This window comes from Bacillus rossius, chromosome 1 (assembly GCF_032445375.1).
Source record: "Bacillus rossius redtenbacheri isolate Brsri chromosome 1, Brsri_v3, whole genome shotgun sequence".
NCBI classification, from domain to species: domain Eukaryota; kingdom Metazoa; phylum Arthropoda; class Insecta; order Phasmatodea; family Bacillidae; genus Bacillus; species Bacillus rossius.
The window spans coordinates 253,556,298-253,570,108 of NC_086330.1; the positions used below are offsets into that span (position 1 = coordinate 253,556,298).

Genomic DNA, 13,811 nt, shown 5'->3' on the forward strand with positions numbered 1-13,811 from the left:
CTGGAGGAATAGCGCCCATCGTATGAGTTTGCCTTTCCGCCCCTGCATCGTACGCAGCCAGTTGAAGCAGCTGTTGTCCGTTCTCAGTGTGAAGCACATCCCCTCCAGGTGGGGCCGGTACTTTTTCATGGCCCAGACTATGGCTAGGAACTCTTGCTCGTTGCTGTGATACCGGCGTTCGGCCGGTCCGAGCTTTGCGCTAGCGTAGTCGATGACCTCGCGGACCCCGTTCGGGTCCGTGTGGAAAAGCACCGCGCCCACACCGAGTGCGCTGGCGTCGGTCTTGAGGTAGAGGCGGCGTCCGGGGTCTACTCGTGTGAGGGTGTGACCGCGAGTGAAGGCGGCTTTTATTTCTTCAAAGGCGCGTTGCGCGGGTTCGCCCCAATGGTACCGTACCCGTGGTGCAGGAGGTCGGTCAGCGTTGCGATGGTACGGGAGAAGTCGGTAATGTACCCCCTGAGCCAGTTCACTAGGCCGATAAACCGTTGGAGTTGCTTCCTAGTCCGCGGTGGTGCCGCTTCAGCGATCTTGTGCAAGTGAACGGGTTGGGGTCGGTTGCCAGCTGCGCTTACTAGGTGGCCCAGGAATTCGACCTCCTGGGTCCCTATATGACACTTGTGGTGTGCGGCCGTGAGATGGTGTGTGTCCAAGCGTTCTAGGACCAGCGCCAGGTGTCTGGCGTGGTCCTCCCACGTCTCGGAGAAGACGATCACGTCGTCGAGGTATGCGATCGCAAACCGGCCCAGGTACCCCTCCAACACTCGGGTCATCATTCCCTGGAACGTGGCCGGTGCGCACTTTAGCCCAAAAGGCATGGCGCGAAATTGAAACTTCCGCACGTCTGGTATCGTGAATGCGGTTTCCCCCCTGTTTTCCGCTCGTATGGGCACTTGCCAATAACCAGCCTTCAGGTCGAGCGTACTGAAGACTTTCGCGCGGCCGAGTCCGGCTACGGCGGCGTCGACGCTGATTTGAGGTGGGGGTGAGCTAATCGTGATCGCGTTTAGCGGCCGAAAATCGACGCAGAAGCATAGGGAACCGTTTTTCTTTGGGGCCAATACGACGCAAGCATTGTAATGACTGTTGGACGGTTCGACTAATCCCGTCGCGAAGCATGTTCGCCACCTGCTATCGGATGGCCCTCTGCTCCCGGAACCCGTAGCCTCTCGGGGCCTCGTGTACTGGGTTGTCGTGGGTGGTCGGGATGTGGTGTTCGGTGATGGTGGTGCGCTTCAGTGGGTCGGCTACCGCGAAGACGTCCTGTCTTTCTGCTAACACGCGTTCCACTGCTGCTCGGTACTCGTGGGGAACGTTGTGGCGGAACTGGTCTAAGGTTACCTTTTCCCCCTGACTCTCGGGGATAGTGCCTATGGCGTACACCGTGAGCCGCTCGCGGGTGCCAATGTAAACTCGTCTGGGTTTCATTTTGATCACCGCATCTTGTCTCACTAACTATGGTTGGCCTAGTACTATCCCTTCGTGTAACTCCTCTACCACCAGGGCGGTTACCGTGGTGACGTCGTCCCGAATGCGTACCTCGAGTTCGGCTTGCCCCACTGTCCTTTCCGGTTGTGTGCTGGTTGCTAACCGCAATTCGGCTTGGTGGGGCTGCAGCGCGCCGGGGGGTACCAGGTGGGGGGCCACGAACACGTGGCTCGCGCCCGTGTCTACCAGGGCCGCCGTGGGTCATCCGTTGACTTCCACTGGGATGCGGAGTTAGCCGTCGCGTGGGCGGACTAGCTGGTTTAGCTGCGGTGCGGCTATTTCCGCGGCGGGTGTGGGTTGGCTCGGGTTGCTCGGAGGCGCAGGTTTTACCGCGGGGGTGGGCGTTTCCCGACGTGTTGGCGACGGGTGGTGTTTGCCGGCGTGAAGGGCAGTCGACATGCCAGTGGCGGGTACCTGCGGGGCAGCCCAACTGGCATCGCGGTAGTGGGGGTTCCTGTTGTGTCGATGTCCCATCGGGCCTACCAGGTGGTGGTGCGTCCTCGATGGCTCGTCGCGGGCGGTCGGGTGGGTAGCCCCCTGCTTCCCGGTTCTGGACGCTGGCTATTCTCTGACCCATTGGGCGTCTGACCAGGTCCCGGTCGGTGTTCGGGGGGTCGTAGTGCCGCAGTCACCGGATGTTCCGTTCCGTGTCTATGGCTTGTCGGACGTAGTCCTCGACTTCCTCTGCGCGGTAACACTACATGAACGGTTGCAGTTCATTGTGTAGGAGGGTGGTTATGGTTGCGAGCGCGGCGGTTGGTGCGGTGCCGGATGCTACTCGGTTGAACAGCTGCATTTTCTTGGCTAGAAACTGTTCAACGGGTTCGCCGTCGCGTTGGCGTTCGCCATAGAACTGCGTTGTGCATTGGACCAGTGCGTGTTCCGTGTCAAATCGGCGGTTGAATGACGTGGCAAACTCCTCCCAGGGCATGCCGAAGCGTCCCCAGATGCTCCACCATTGGCGGGCGGTCCCCTTCAACTGTTCGCTCGCTCGCCCCGACCATTCGTCGGTCGGTATTCAGGACCGCGCCAGTCTGACCTCGCAGTGCGTTAGGAAGTCTCTGGGTACTTCGTGCCCTATTCCGCTGAACTCGGGTAGTGCTAACTTCCCTGTGTAGCACGGGTTGCGTGTATGCATCCCCGTGTTTGGTCCGGTGATTGCGATTGGTGGTTGGCTGATTTGGGTGCCAGATTGGTCCGTGCACTCGTGAGGCCCGTAGTCGGTAGCATGCCTCCTAGTGTGACGTTAGCTGGTGCCTCCGTCTTGAGCGGTGCCCATGACCACGGTACTTGGGTGTGCTGCTCGCCGAGTAACGTCTCGCTCCAGGGCTTGCCCCAGGTATGGTCGGTGACATTGTCCCGGTTCTTCGCGCATTGGCATGTCCTATACCACGGCAGTGATCCCGTCAATAGGTCTATTTCCCTTGGTAATAGGCAACGCGTGCACACGAGGTCTGTAGGAGGTGCCTTCATGGTGAGCTGTATGTTGTGCGTTTAAGTTCGTCGTTCGTGATGGGCTGTTTGTAGTCCTGGCGCGTGTTGTAGCGCGCGGGTTTGAGGTCGGCGGCGGGCAGGTGCCCGGACACCCGCACAAAGAGGAGGCGAAAACGGTCCGCGCGGGGTGGGGGTATCAGGATGGTTGCCCGAAGCGGAGAGCGTAAAGAGGGGTGACGAGGTGGGGGCAGGTGCCCGGACAGCCGCACAAAGAGGAGGCGAAAACGGTCCGCGCGGGGTGGGGGTGGTGACGTCGCTCCGTTGCTCGCCTCGCCGTGATGACGTGTGGAGGTGGGGGTGGTTGGAGTGTCCTTTGTCCGCTCGCCTCGTCGCGCCGGTCTGTCTGGCTTTCGACCCTATCCTGTGTCCAAAATGGCTGTTTCGTGTCTCCGCTTTCGCCTGTTGGTGAATTTATCTCGAAAAAGTCCAGGAGGTGGAAAAAAAAAATTTTCACGTTATTTTCTGCCCCACGTTGGGCGCCAAATGCCGTCGTCCGGGGTCTCGGGCACGAGTCCCGGTGTGGCTCCTAGTGGGAAAAGGCGGTTCTTGATCTGTGTTGTCCGGGTGGGCGCCAGACTAGCTCATTTCTAGTCGTGAATTTGGGGTCGTGGATGTATGTACCCCTGCGTGGCCCACTAGGGCCGGCGGCGGTGTTGCGTGAGATGATTTTAAATAAGAGGCGTAGAGTTGAGGTGGTGGTGTCATACCTTTTATTCATAGGAACGAGTCGTACACAATACAACACTCTACAGAGGTCCCCGAGGTGGGTGGGGGGGGGGGGGGGTTACTCGTTATTCCGTGGCGCCGTATTGTTTGTGTTCCGCGTTACGTGGCCTCGGACGCTGTTACGTCTCAGACGTCTAACTGGGTATGCAGGTAACGTAATTTCGTAACACAAAGGCAGGACACAAAATACACTGAATTAATGGGGCGCGCACAGGTTACGTGGCACTCGTTACTCGGGTAACGTAAGTTAGCAATACAAAGTACGGGATACAAAAATACACTGAATTAAGGGGGTGCGCACAAGTTACGTGGCACTCGTTACTCGGGTAACATAAGTTAGCAATACAAAATACGGGATACAAAAATACACTGGATTAAGGGGGCGCGCACAAGTTACGTGGCACTCGTTACTCGGGTAACGTAAGTTAGCAATGCAAAATACGGGATACAAAAATACACTGAATTAAGGGGGCGGGCGATTGGAGACGGCCAATCCCGTATGCAAATGTCTCGGCGCGGGTGTTGTGCCCACTGTGGTGAAACACGCACCGCAATTAAGTTTGTCCAAGTTCCCTTGCGGGTTTGTGGTAAGCGCCGTGCGCGTGACCTTAAATAAAGTTCTGTAAGTTGCGGGAGACGGCCCGTGCCGTATACTGAAGAACAGCCCCGCTGACCAAGTGTGGTGCGGGGTGTCTTTAAATTGATGTGGCCGGATTAGGTCCTAGACCGAAAAAAGGGACCGGGTACTCACGGAGAGGTTAAGTAATAAAAGGGGTTCTGTTAATTAGTGACTATATTTACCGGACGTTACTTTCGATGAAGACAAAGGATGTTGCCTCTCCGTGGGACGTAGGTCCGCCCCGGTCCGTGAGCTGCGCTGAACTGCCGAACTGGCATGGCGTCCGAGGGAGGCTCGGCCTCTCTCGCGCCAGGCGTGACCTCATTACTCTAGACTCCAAACGGGTGTGTCTGGAAGAGATTTGTTTGTCGCTAAAATCCTAATTTAATGTTTCAGGAGGAATGGGTACGGTTCTTCTCTTGTCTACTCAGGTTTCCGCGGTTTTGCCTTTAATTGCTGTTCGGCTCGCCTGACTCGGGTGGGCCATGGCCAGGGGTGTGTTCCGTTAGCGGGAGCGTATACTGGCGGGTGCAGGTCGGGCTCTGGGGTGGTCGTCGGCCAGACGACGTCAAGTGTAGTCACGCTTTTCTATTTTCGTCGAGTCGTGTATTATTATTTGACTTTAATTGATCACGAAGTACATAAACGTATGCAATGCATATTAACTTAAATGTTCCTGCTTAAGAATATGTGTAAATAAGTGAATTTTAAAATTGCAAAACGAGGGTTATTATTACCTATAAAATGTGTGTTTTCGTGGAAGTTGTATCTGTGAATTTTTATTCGTAATACAGTGGACATATGCATGGAATGCAATGCACTTCACACGACTTCAGACGTGGTTATAATTCAATGAATACAATTGAATGTGAAAATAAATGTTACCCAATTATCCCTTCCCTATCTTACAAACCTTTAGGTACTTATTATCTACCTGGCACGCAAGTGAAAAACAAAAACAGCACTGGAATTATTCTGTTTCCCGTATCCAAGTTTATCCCTTGATCCTATCGGCACGACCCTTTATATGTTTGTCTTGTTTTACATTAGACTTGCTGTTTTAATTTAGAATATTGAAAAATCCTGTACTTAACTCAAAATACCTAACATCACGATGACATCCCTCGGCTTCTGGTCCCTATTTCCCTGTTTACTAGAAATTCCTGTTATGCCTATACTGCTCTCGTCGGAGAGGTGTGGGTCCAGGCCGACGTGGCCGGGACCGGGAAATGCGGGACCTGGAGGGATGGTGAGGTAGAATGACAGGTAGATCGAAAGGACCACTCGATGTAAATCGTCCCACGAGCTATTTTATTGCATTCAGAGAGCTTGCCGCGGCCTGGCGGATCCGTCGCGGGGTGCGCGTCCTTCCCACGAAGACCCGGACTCCCGAAGGCCGTCTTGTACGGCCCACTCATCCCGACGCGTACTGGCAGTTCTCCCACATAACAAAGTTCCTGATAATCAACTGCTTCGCAAAGGCACGTGACGCGTGCGCGGTTATTACGTACTGACTCGTGATGTCGGCGAAAGTTCAGCGATGCGTAACTATGCTTACGCGTCCTATAATGACCGACTCGTGACGTAACTCGTAACTCGTAACTCGGACACCCAATCGCGTGGGCGGCACAACGTAGGCAGCGCGGCTGCTGCGAATGCTCGTACTGTGGCGGTGTCGCCAGACCGTGAGCTCGATAGACCCGTCTCGCGATCAGCGCGGAGCGGAGCGCACATCCGCCGCTGCCCGAGTCCTGAGTTCAACTGCTCTTCCCCGCCCGCCCGCGGGACGTCACGCGCGGACTGCGGGGCAGGGGAGGAGGAATCGGCCGGCGTGGGAGAGCGCCACCCCTCGCGACGCGGATGAGCGCCAGGCCGCGCTTACATATAGACACTGCGAGACATTTACGAGAATTACAAGACTAGTTACACACTAATAAATACATTACTGTACATTATTTACACACTTAAAAAGTCACGGTCATTTGGAAAGAATATATACAACACAGAAACATTTACACACTAGCACTAACTCACTGGCATGCTAGGGCGCACGCGGGTGCGTCCCTGGCCGATGCACAACACTGAGGGTTTACTGGGGAAACAAGGGAGGACGTTGACGAGGCATAATGGCCTGAAGGAGCCGAGGAGACACTTGGGTCGACGTCAACGATACAAACAAAATATGTCAGGTCTTGTAAAAATGTATTTATTTCGTATACATTTTACAATCATAATCATTTCCCAGTGAATATGTCTAGGATCTCTCGACCTACTAAATTAAAACAGCAAGCATCCTATACCACAAACTAATTCCATCAGGATCGGATTAATTTGGATACGTGATACGAAACTATTAGTACAAAAATGAAACCTACACCAGTGAAATGAAAATCTAAAAGTATTTTTCCAAAACAGGGTCTATATTATTTGATTATGAAATAAATTTATGAAAGAAATAAGTGTTCTCTAGAAAAAATGTCATCCATATTTATTTGTTTGTATAGAATTACTTCGTTAGTTTTGGCTTAATATATAACCTAACAAAATCATGAGTTTCAATACAAGAGTAAAGTTGAAAACACACGGTTTTGAATCGTAAATTGTAATTTTATGGTTTAATACAAAGCAGGTTTGACGTCGAAGTAGTTTTTGGTTAATTTAATTATATCTGTTGCAAGATAAAGTTCGCGGCATATTTCTTTACTACAGCTGTAAACATTACGAATCACAAAACAAACAAACAGCTGACTAACATTCTACCAGAAAAAAAAACTGTCTTGCAACAAATGTTACCAAATTCTGGTTTATTTCATTACCAACACACCCATTATTACACCACACGCATCGTCAGATTCCAGTTAGCCAACCGCAGGCTAAGTATGGGTCATAATACACCACTCGTTCGTTAACCGGATGCTAGCCTAACTTGAAGGCTAGCTAACCTGAGGATTTAGCCGGAGGTCATAATATCGGCCCTAAGGGCCGGTTTAATGACTTCCGGCTAAAGTCCCGGTGAAAATTTAACCGCAGGCTAGCTCTTATTTCGGTTTTATGACTCCCTGTTAACGTAAACCTACCTGTTAAAGTTCCGGCTAACCTAGCGGGTGGATGAACCGACCGCTAGATGCTTAACCGGAAGCTAAGCAACAGAAAATAAAATGGCGATGTATCAGGCGAGGTTAGATGTTGATAGTGATGATGACTATTTGAGGAATTCTATTCAATGTTTGCAGGATGCGATGGTAATAATTTATTACTAAATATAAAATGCTTCGCCGTATTCGTCAAAGTTTTATTAAAATATACATGACATGAAAGTGTAGTCACGCTTTTCTATTCTCGTCGAGTCGTGTATTATTATTTGACTTTAATTGATCACGAAGTACATAAACGTATGCAATGTATATAAACTTAAATGTTCCTGCTTAAGAATATTTGTAAATAAGTGAATTTTAAAATTGCAAAACGAGTGTTATTATTATCTATAAATGCGTGTTTTCGTGGAAGTTGTCTCTGTGAATTTTTATTCGTAATACAGTGGACATATTATGCCGGGAATGAAATGCACTTCATACGACTTCAGACGTGGTTCTAATTCAATGAATACAATTGAATGTGAAAATAAATGTTACCCTATTATCCCTTCCCTATCTTACAAACATTTAGGTACTGTACTTATTATCTACCTGCCCCGCAAGTGCAAAACAAAAACAGCACTGGTATTATTCTGTTTCCCGTATCCAAGTTTATCCCTTGATCCTATCGGCATGACCCTTTATATGTTGGCCTTGTTTTACATTAGACTTGCTGTTTTATTTAGAATGTTGAAAAATCCTGTACATAACTCAAAATACCTAACATATCACGATACAAACAAATTATGTCAGGTCTTGTAAAAATGTATTTCTTTCGTATACATTTTACAATCATAATTATTTCCCCAGTGAATATGTCTAGGATCTCTCGACCTACTAAATTAAATCAGCAAGCATCCTATACCACAAACTCATTCCATCAGGATCGGATTAATTTGGATATGTGATACGAATCTATTAGTACAAAAATGAAACCACCAGTGAAATGAAAATCGACAAGTATTTTCCCGAAACAGGGTATATATTATTTGATTATGAAATAAATTTATGAAAGAAATAAGTGTTCTCTAGCAAAAATGTCATCCCTATTTATTTGTTTGTATAGAATTACTTCGTTAGTTTTGGCTTAATATATAACCTAACAAAATCATGAGTTTCAATACAAGAGTAAAGTTGAAAACACACGGTTTTTAATCTTAAATTGTAATTTTATGGTTTAATACAAAGCAGGTTTGACGTCGAAGTAGTTTTTGGTTTATTTAATTATATCTGTTGCAAGATAAAGTTCGCGGCATATTTCTTTACTGCAGCTGTAAACATTCCGAATCACAATACAAACAAACAGCTGACTAACATTCTACCAGAAAAAAAAACTGTCTTGCAACAAAAGTTACCAAATTCTGGTTATTTCATTACCAACACACCCATTATTACACTACACGCTTCGTCAGGTCCCGGTTAGCCAACCGCAGGCTAAGTATGGGTCATAATACACCCCTCATTCGTTAACCGGAGGCTAGCCTAACCTGAGGCTAGCTAACCTAAGGATTTAGCCGGAGGTTATAATACCGGCCCTTAGTATGTAATAAAAAGTTACACTAATTTGAGCGTCGGGTTATGGAGGGAGGGGACGGGAAGAGGGTGAAATGTTAGTTTTTCGCCGTTTTTCACAAATATCTCGAAAACTATGCATTTTAGCGCAAACATTATTCTGTACAAAAATAATCAACATTAAATTACAAACAAAAACTATTTTATACATAATCACATTAAAGTGAATGGTTCCCGAGATATGGAGGGGGTAAAAGTGTCCATTTGTAAAAATTCTTCAGATTTGCTGGAAACACATTAAATTATCACTATGTAAACTGAAGTAACTCAAAAGTTCCCATTCTAAGGATCAGTTCAATACACGCACGGTCGCTGGTACAAGGCCACTACACCGGTTGTCGGAGGGGGAAGGGCCGGCCAACCTTCGATCATATATACTTATAGATAGCTCATTGGCTATAGCTGCTGTGTTGTTTGTAGATTCTGGGATCTCAATCAGCTGATTGTAGGCTACGCGACGGGTTTTTGCCATAGGAAACAATGAAGTAGTCGACTAACATGTGTGATATTTTGTGTTTGCTGCATTCACGGACGATTGTAGGCTTCGTTTATATCAATAAATGTGTTAAGTAAAGAATGTAGAAGTAAATAAGTAATTAAATATGTCTGAATTGATCGGAATTCACGTTATTATTGTGCCCGAAGGGAGTGTTTTTTGTTGTGTATCGTACCTCTAACCTCAACACTTGTGTATTTGTCAATACGTTTTGATGGATTCAGTCTTAAGCTCGTATTTTATTACGAACTTTATTAAAATCTACACAATGCTAGGCAATATTGGAAATATAAATATACTAAATGTAATGATACAAGATATATAACATTATTTTCGAGACAGCTACATTTCTATCATTATTGGCTTTGGTCGTTTGAGTGAGCTTGTTTAATATTTACCGGAGCTAATAAATAGTAATTTTTATTAAGATAATTTATGCTGAGTGGAAATAAAATAATAATGTTACTCTACAGTTTCCTCAAACTATAAAAAAAGGTAACCATAATGATTGGCCGTATGATTTTTAAATGAAATGAATAATGCCCCACCATGTCCTATGAAAATAATGAGATGTGTATTAAGGGGCACAGGTAGCCTACCTTGGGGTATGTACATGCAAAACAGAGTTGTAATTGTATTAGGCCTACATGAAAGCTTGAATTGCATATTCAGAGGGTAATATTCTTACATGATGACTTTTGCTCGACTAAAATAATAGAATTTAGAAAATACAGTTTTTGAACAGTAATGACATTCTTCTATTTACCCTAAACATTGTGTTTTTAAATTCCTGTAGGTTTCTGAGAAATCACAATTTATAACTTAAATAACAATATCTGTGCATTCATGTAGCAACAGCCTTTTGTTGCTTCAGATCCAGGTAAACATTTGTATGTATGGAGAATCACGGGATCTGCAAACCTAGCGTGCTAACGTTTACAACAGTCTGTTCTGAGGCTTCGTTTGTGCATGTTCAGTGTAAATAATCATGAATTTGTGATGTAATAATGGACAATTTGAATATGTTAGCTACATTAAAAATATGTAGTTTAGTATGGGTACATTAAAAAATAAAGTAAAATATTTTTAATGGTTGCTTGGAAATTACCACAGTGTGCAAACAGTTCACACTAGAAAATTCCGAGACCCAAATAGTTTCAAAGTTCATCGAAGTTTGTCATTCACACAAGAAAATTTAATACCACAACATTAAAGGATAAAAATGTGCATGAGAAATCTCCATATCATCTTTTATAGAGTTGTGTGACAGGAATTAGATAATATTCAAACTAAATTAAAAATACTTACAAATATTGTGGATAATTGTTTTGATCGGGATAGTTACCTACTACTTAAATTATAAATACCTAAGAAACTATAAAAAAAATACTGTACAGTATTTTTAATTTAGCTATACTAACCAAACCAACCATCCACAATAATTTTATGTTCTCCAGAACATGTACACACATAGTCTCGCAAGGAAAAGCAAAAATGGTGGTAGCCGCAAAAATGCTCAGGTATTGCAATGTAAGCTATAAATGATAATTTCTAAGAAACTAGTAGGATTTTAGAAACATCGTTTTCAGGATAAGTAGAGGAATGTAGTTAGTGACTGGAAAAAAGTAATTTTGGAATGTTTTATTACGGAAAAGCCGCGACATAAGAATATTACAATGCAGAGAAACATGTTAAGTCCTTAAGATTGAAAGTATTGATCATAACTTTGAATTAACAATAAAATAACTATTTTTTATAAAGAGGTTAAAATTTTTATGCTCTTAATAAATGTAAAATTGTGTTTATAATGCCTATAACTTACATAAGTTATTTAAGATACATGCATACAATGGTGACAGATGTTACCAATATGAAAATAGTGTGCTGAAACAAACATTGGTTTTCGAGAAAAATGTGTAACTAGAAGCTCTGCATATGAATTTTGGCCGTTATATGGAAACCCTAAAAGATGTTGCCATTAAAAAACTTAGGATAATGGAAAACTTATAAAAATACACTTCGTAAATATTAAGTAGTGTGTTAGGTTTCCAATTCTCAAATCACATTTTTAAAAAAATAGTAGCAATGCTTGTTTGACCTAGACTTTTAATGCCCTCAAATTAAATGTAACTACATTTTCACAACTAAGTATGTATTTATCTGCTATTGAAAAACCAGCAACAACCCTTATTTTCTCTAGATTTTGGCCAGATAAAGAATTATTAAGCAAAGAGCCATACATTTTTAAACATTATTTATTTTAAATTATACACACTAAATTTAAAAGTTATAAAATCTGTCCACTATACTGAACCTATGAAGCTTAGTTTTCGGTTTTGTGATCTGGTTTCATCTTCTTCCTGCCAGTCATTATTCTGCTACTTTTCTATCCCTCCCTTCTTTGATTTCAGACTGTTGGGCAAAAAAGGAGACAGGTTCATTTGTCTTTATTAGGGATGTTAGCTTGAAATGAAATAATAATGAGGAAGGAATGACAAATTTATTCTTATTAAAGCACACATTTAAATATAGACATTATATTCTGACTTGCTGAGCGACAAGCTGAACTGCCGCCTTGGCCACCGAGTTAGGAACTGAAAAACAATATGGTAGGTATCTACAGTATCTAATTACCTACAATTAAAAGTAAACAAAAAATAACAAGTTATGTTTAAATTACAGCAGTTAAATATATGAGGTTTCAGGTTCTAAAATAAATAATAAATCAAAATTGAAAACCATTTTAGTTAAAAAAAAAAGTAAGAAAATCTATTTTATTAAATACAATAGTTCATGTACAATTGTATGTCATTCACACACACATACAGATACTTTTCCAAAATCATTTTACATTTAGCTTCAATGAAACTTAAAACTATATAATTATGGTAAACATAGGCATATACAGTATGTTACATTTCCTGAGTTTACATTCTAATAAGTAGTAAATAAATTTAGTCCAAAGACATAAATTACAAGAATTTGGTCACATCATTGGCATCCATATCATTGCACAATCTTTGTTTACAAATGCATCAACCCTGTTTAGTTTTATGAATGTCTGCTCTTTACTCAAAACAAAAGATCATATATAAATCAACCCTTTTAAGAGCCAAAGTCCAAATACTTCTTCTTTTCTCATCAACTGGGAAACTGTAAAACAGTAAATTTTAAAAACTCTCACAATGTTAACAATAAGTTTGACACAAAACCTACAAAAAAACATTAAAAATCAAACTAGGGGTCATCCTATAAAAAGAAATTAGAAATAAGATTAAACATTTTTCTTAGCTACTGACATCTATTGTAATGATTATGTAAAATAGCATTGCAATAATTCAAATAGTTCATAAGTAATTTAATGGTCCAATGGTTGATCATGTTTAAGGTCGCTTAGGTTAGGTTTATCACATTCCAAATATCTTTTGCAAAACAATAAGAGAATATCAGTTTATAATTGTCTTTTAGAATAATTGTTTCATAGAATTCTCGACACTGACATTAACTAAAGTATATTATAAATACGGATTTGCCTAATTCACAAAATGTTAAGTCGGCTATCGTCACATCGCAATAGCTTTGTTTCAAATCCTTTCTTAAACTAAATCTATTTATTCATAACCTTACCTGTGAAACGAAACACTGCTTCTTTTTTCGAATCTCTCATTACATCCGTACGCAACACAAGAAGTAACCATATTAAATTAAATACATTTGAAGTAGGGTAAACAAGGGTTGGGTCTTCAAGTTAAAAAACCATATTTTACAAACTTTCTGATAAGCTTCAGCACTAATATATTTCTACGTTGGTTAATTAATACGTTTATTAATATAAACCAAACCTATTATCTTTCTCAAACGCAGCAAACTATAGAAATCCCGCACGATAGCCCGCCACTACATTGGTTCTTATGGAAGTTTTCCAGCAGGTAGCCAACAATCAGCTGTTCGAGATCTCGGTTTCCAAACAAACGACGAATAAGCTCTCTATGATATATATGCTCGAAGCGGCCAACCGCCGGCGTCTCCCTTCTTATCGCCTTCCCACCCTCCCTTTCCCATCCCAAACTCGCGAGTACAACCGGCGTCATTATGTCTCTTTCCCTCAGTCGCAGTGGAAGACCCGTTGAGTGGGTATGTGAATATGATTCTTCGTGAACTTCTAGGTTATTTTTTCATGGTTCGTGTTTAGATAACTGAGTGAAATATTAAACTACTATATATTTATATGTGATAGTCATTTGATAGTGTGTAAATTATGTCAGAGTGTGTGTTGAAACCTTGT

At 43.4% G+C, this 13,811-nt stretch overlaps 1 long non-coding RNA gene across 1 annotated transcript; it reads right to left on the minus strand.

Moving 5' to 3' along the window:
* Positions 1-12,007: 12,007 nt before the first annotated feature.
* On the minus strand, positions 12,008-13,585 carry LOC134527481 (uncharacterized). The gene is made up of 2 exons (XR_010074200.1): positions 13,154-13,585; positions 12,008-12,679 (listed from the first exon to the last, which is right to left on the minus strand). It is a non-coding gene; the product is annotated as an uncharacterized LOC134527481 (long non-coding RNA).
* Positions 13,586-13,811: the final 226 nt, after the last annotated feature.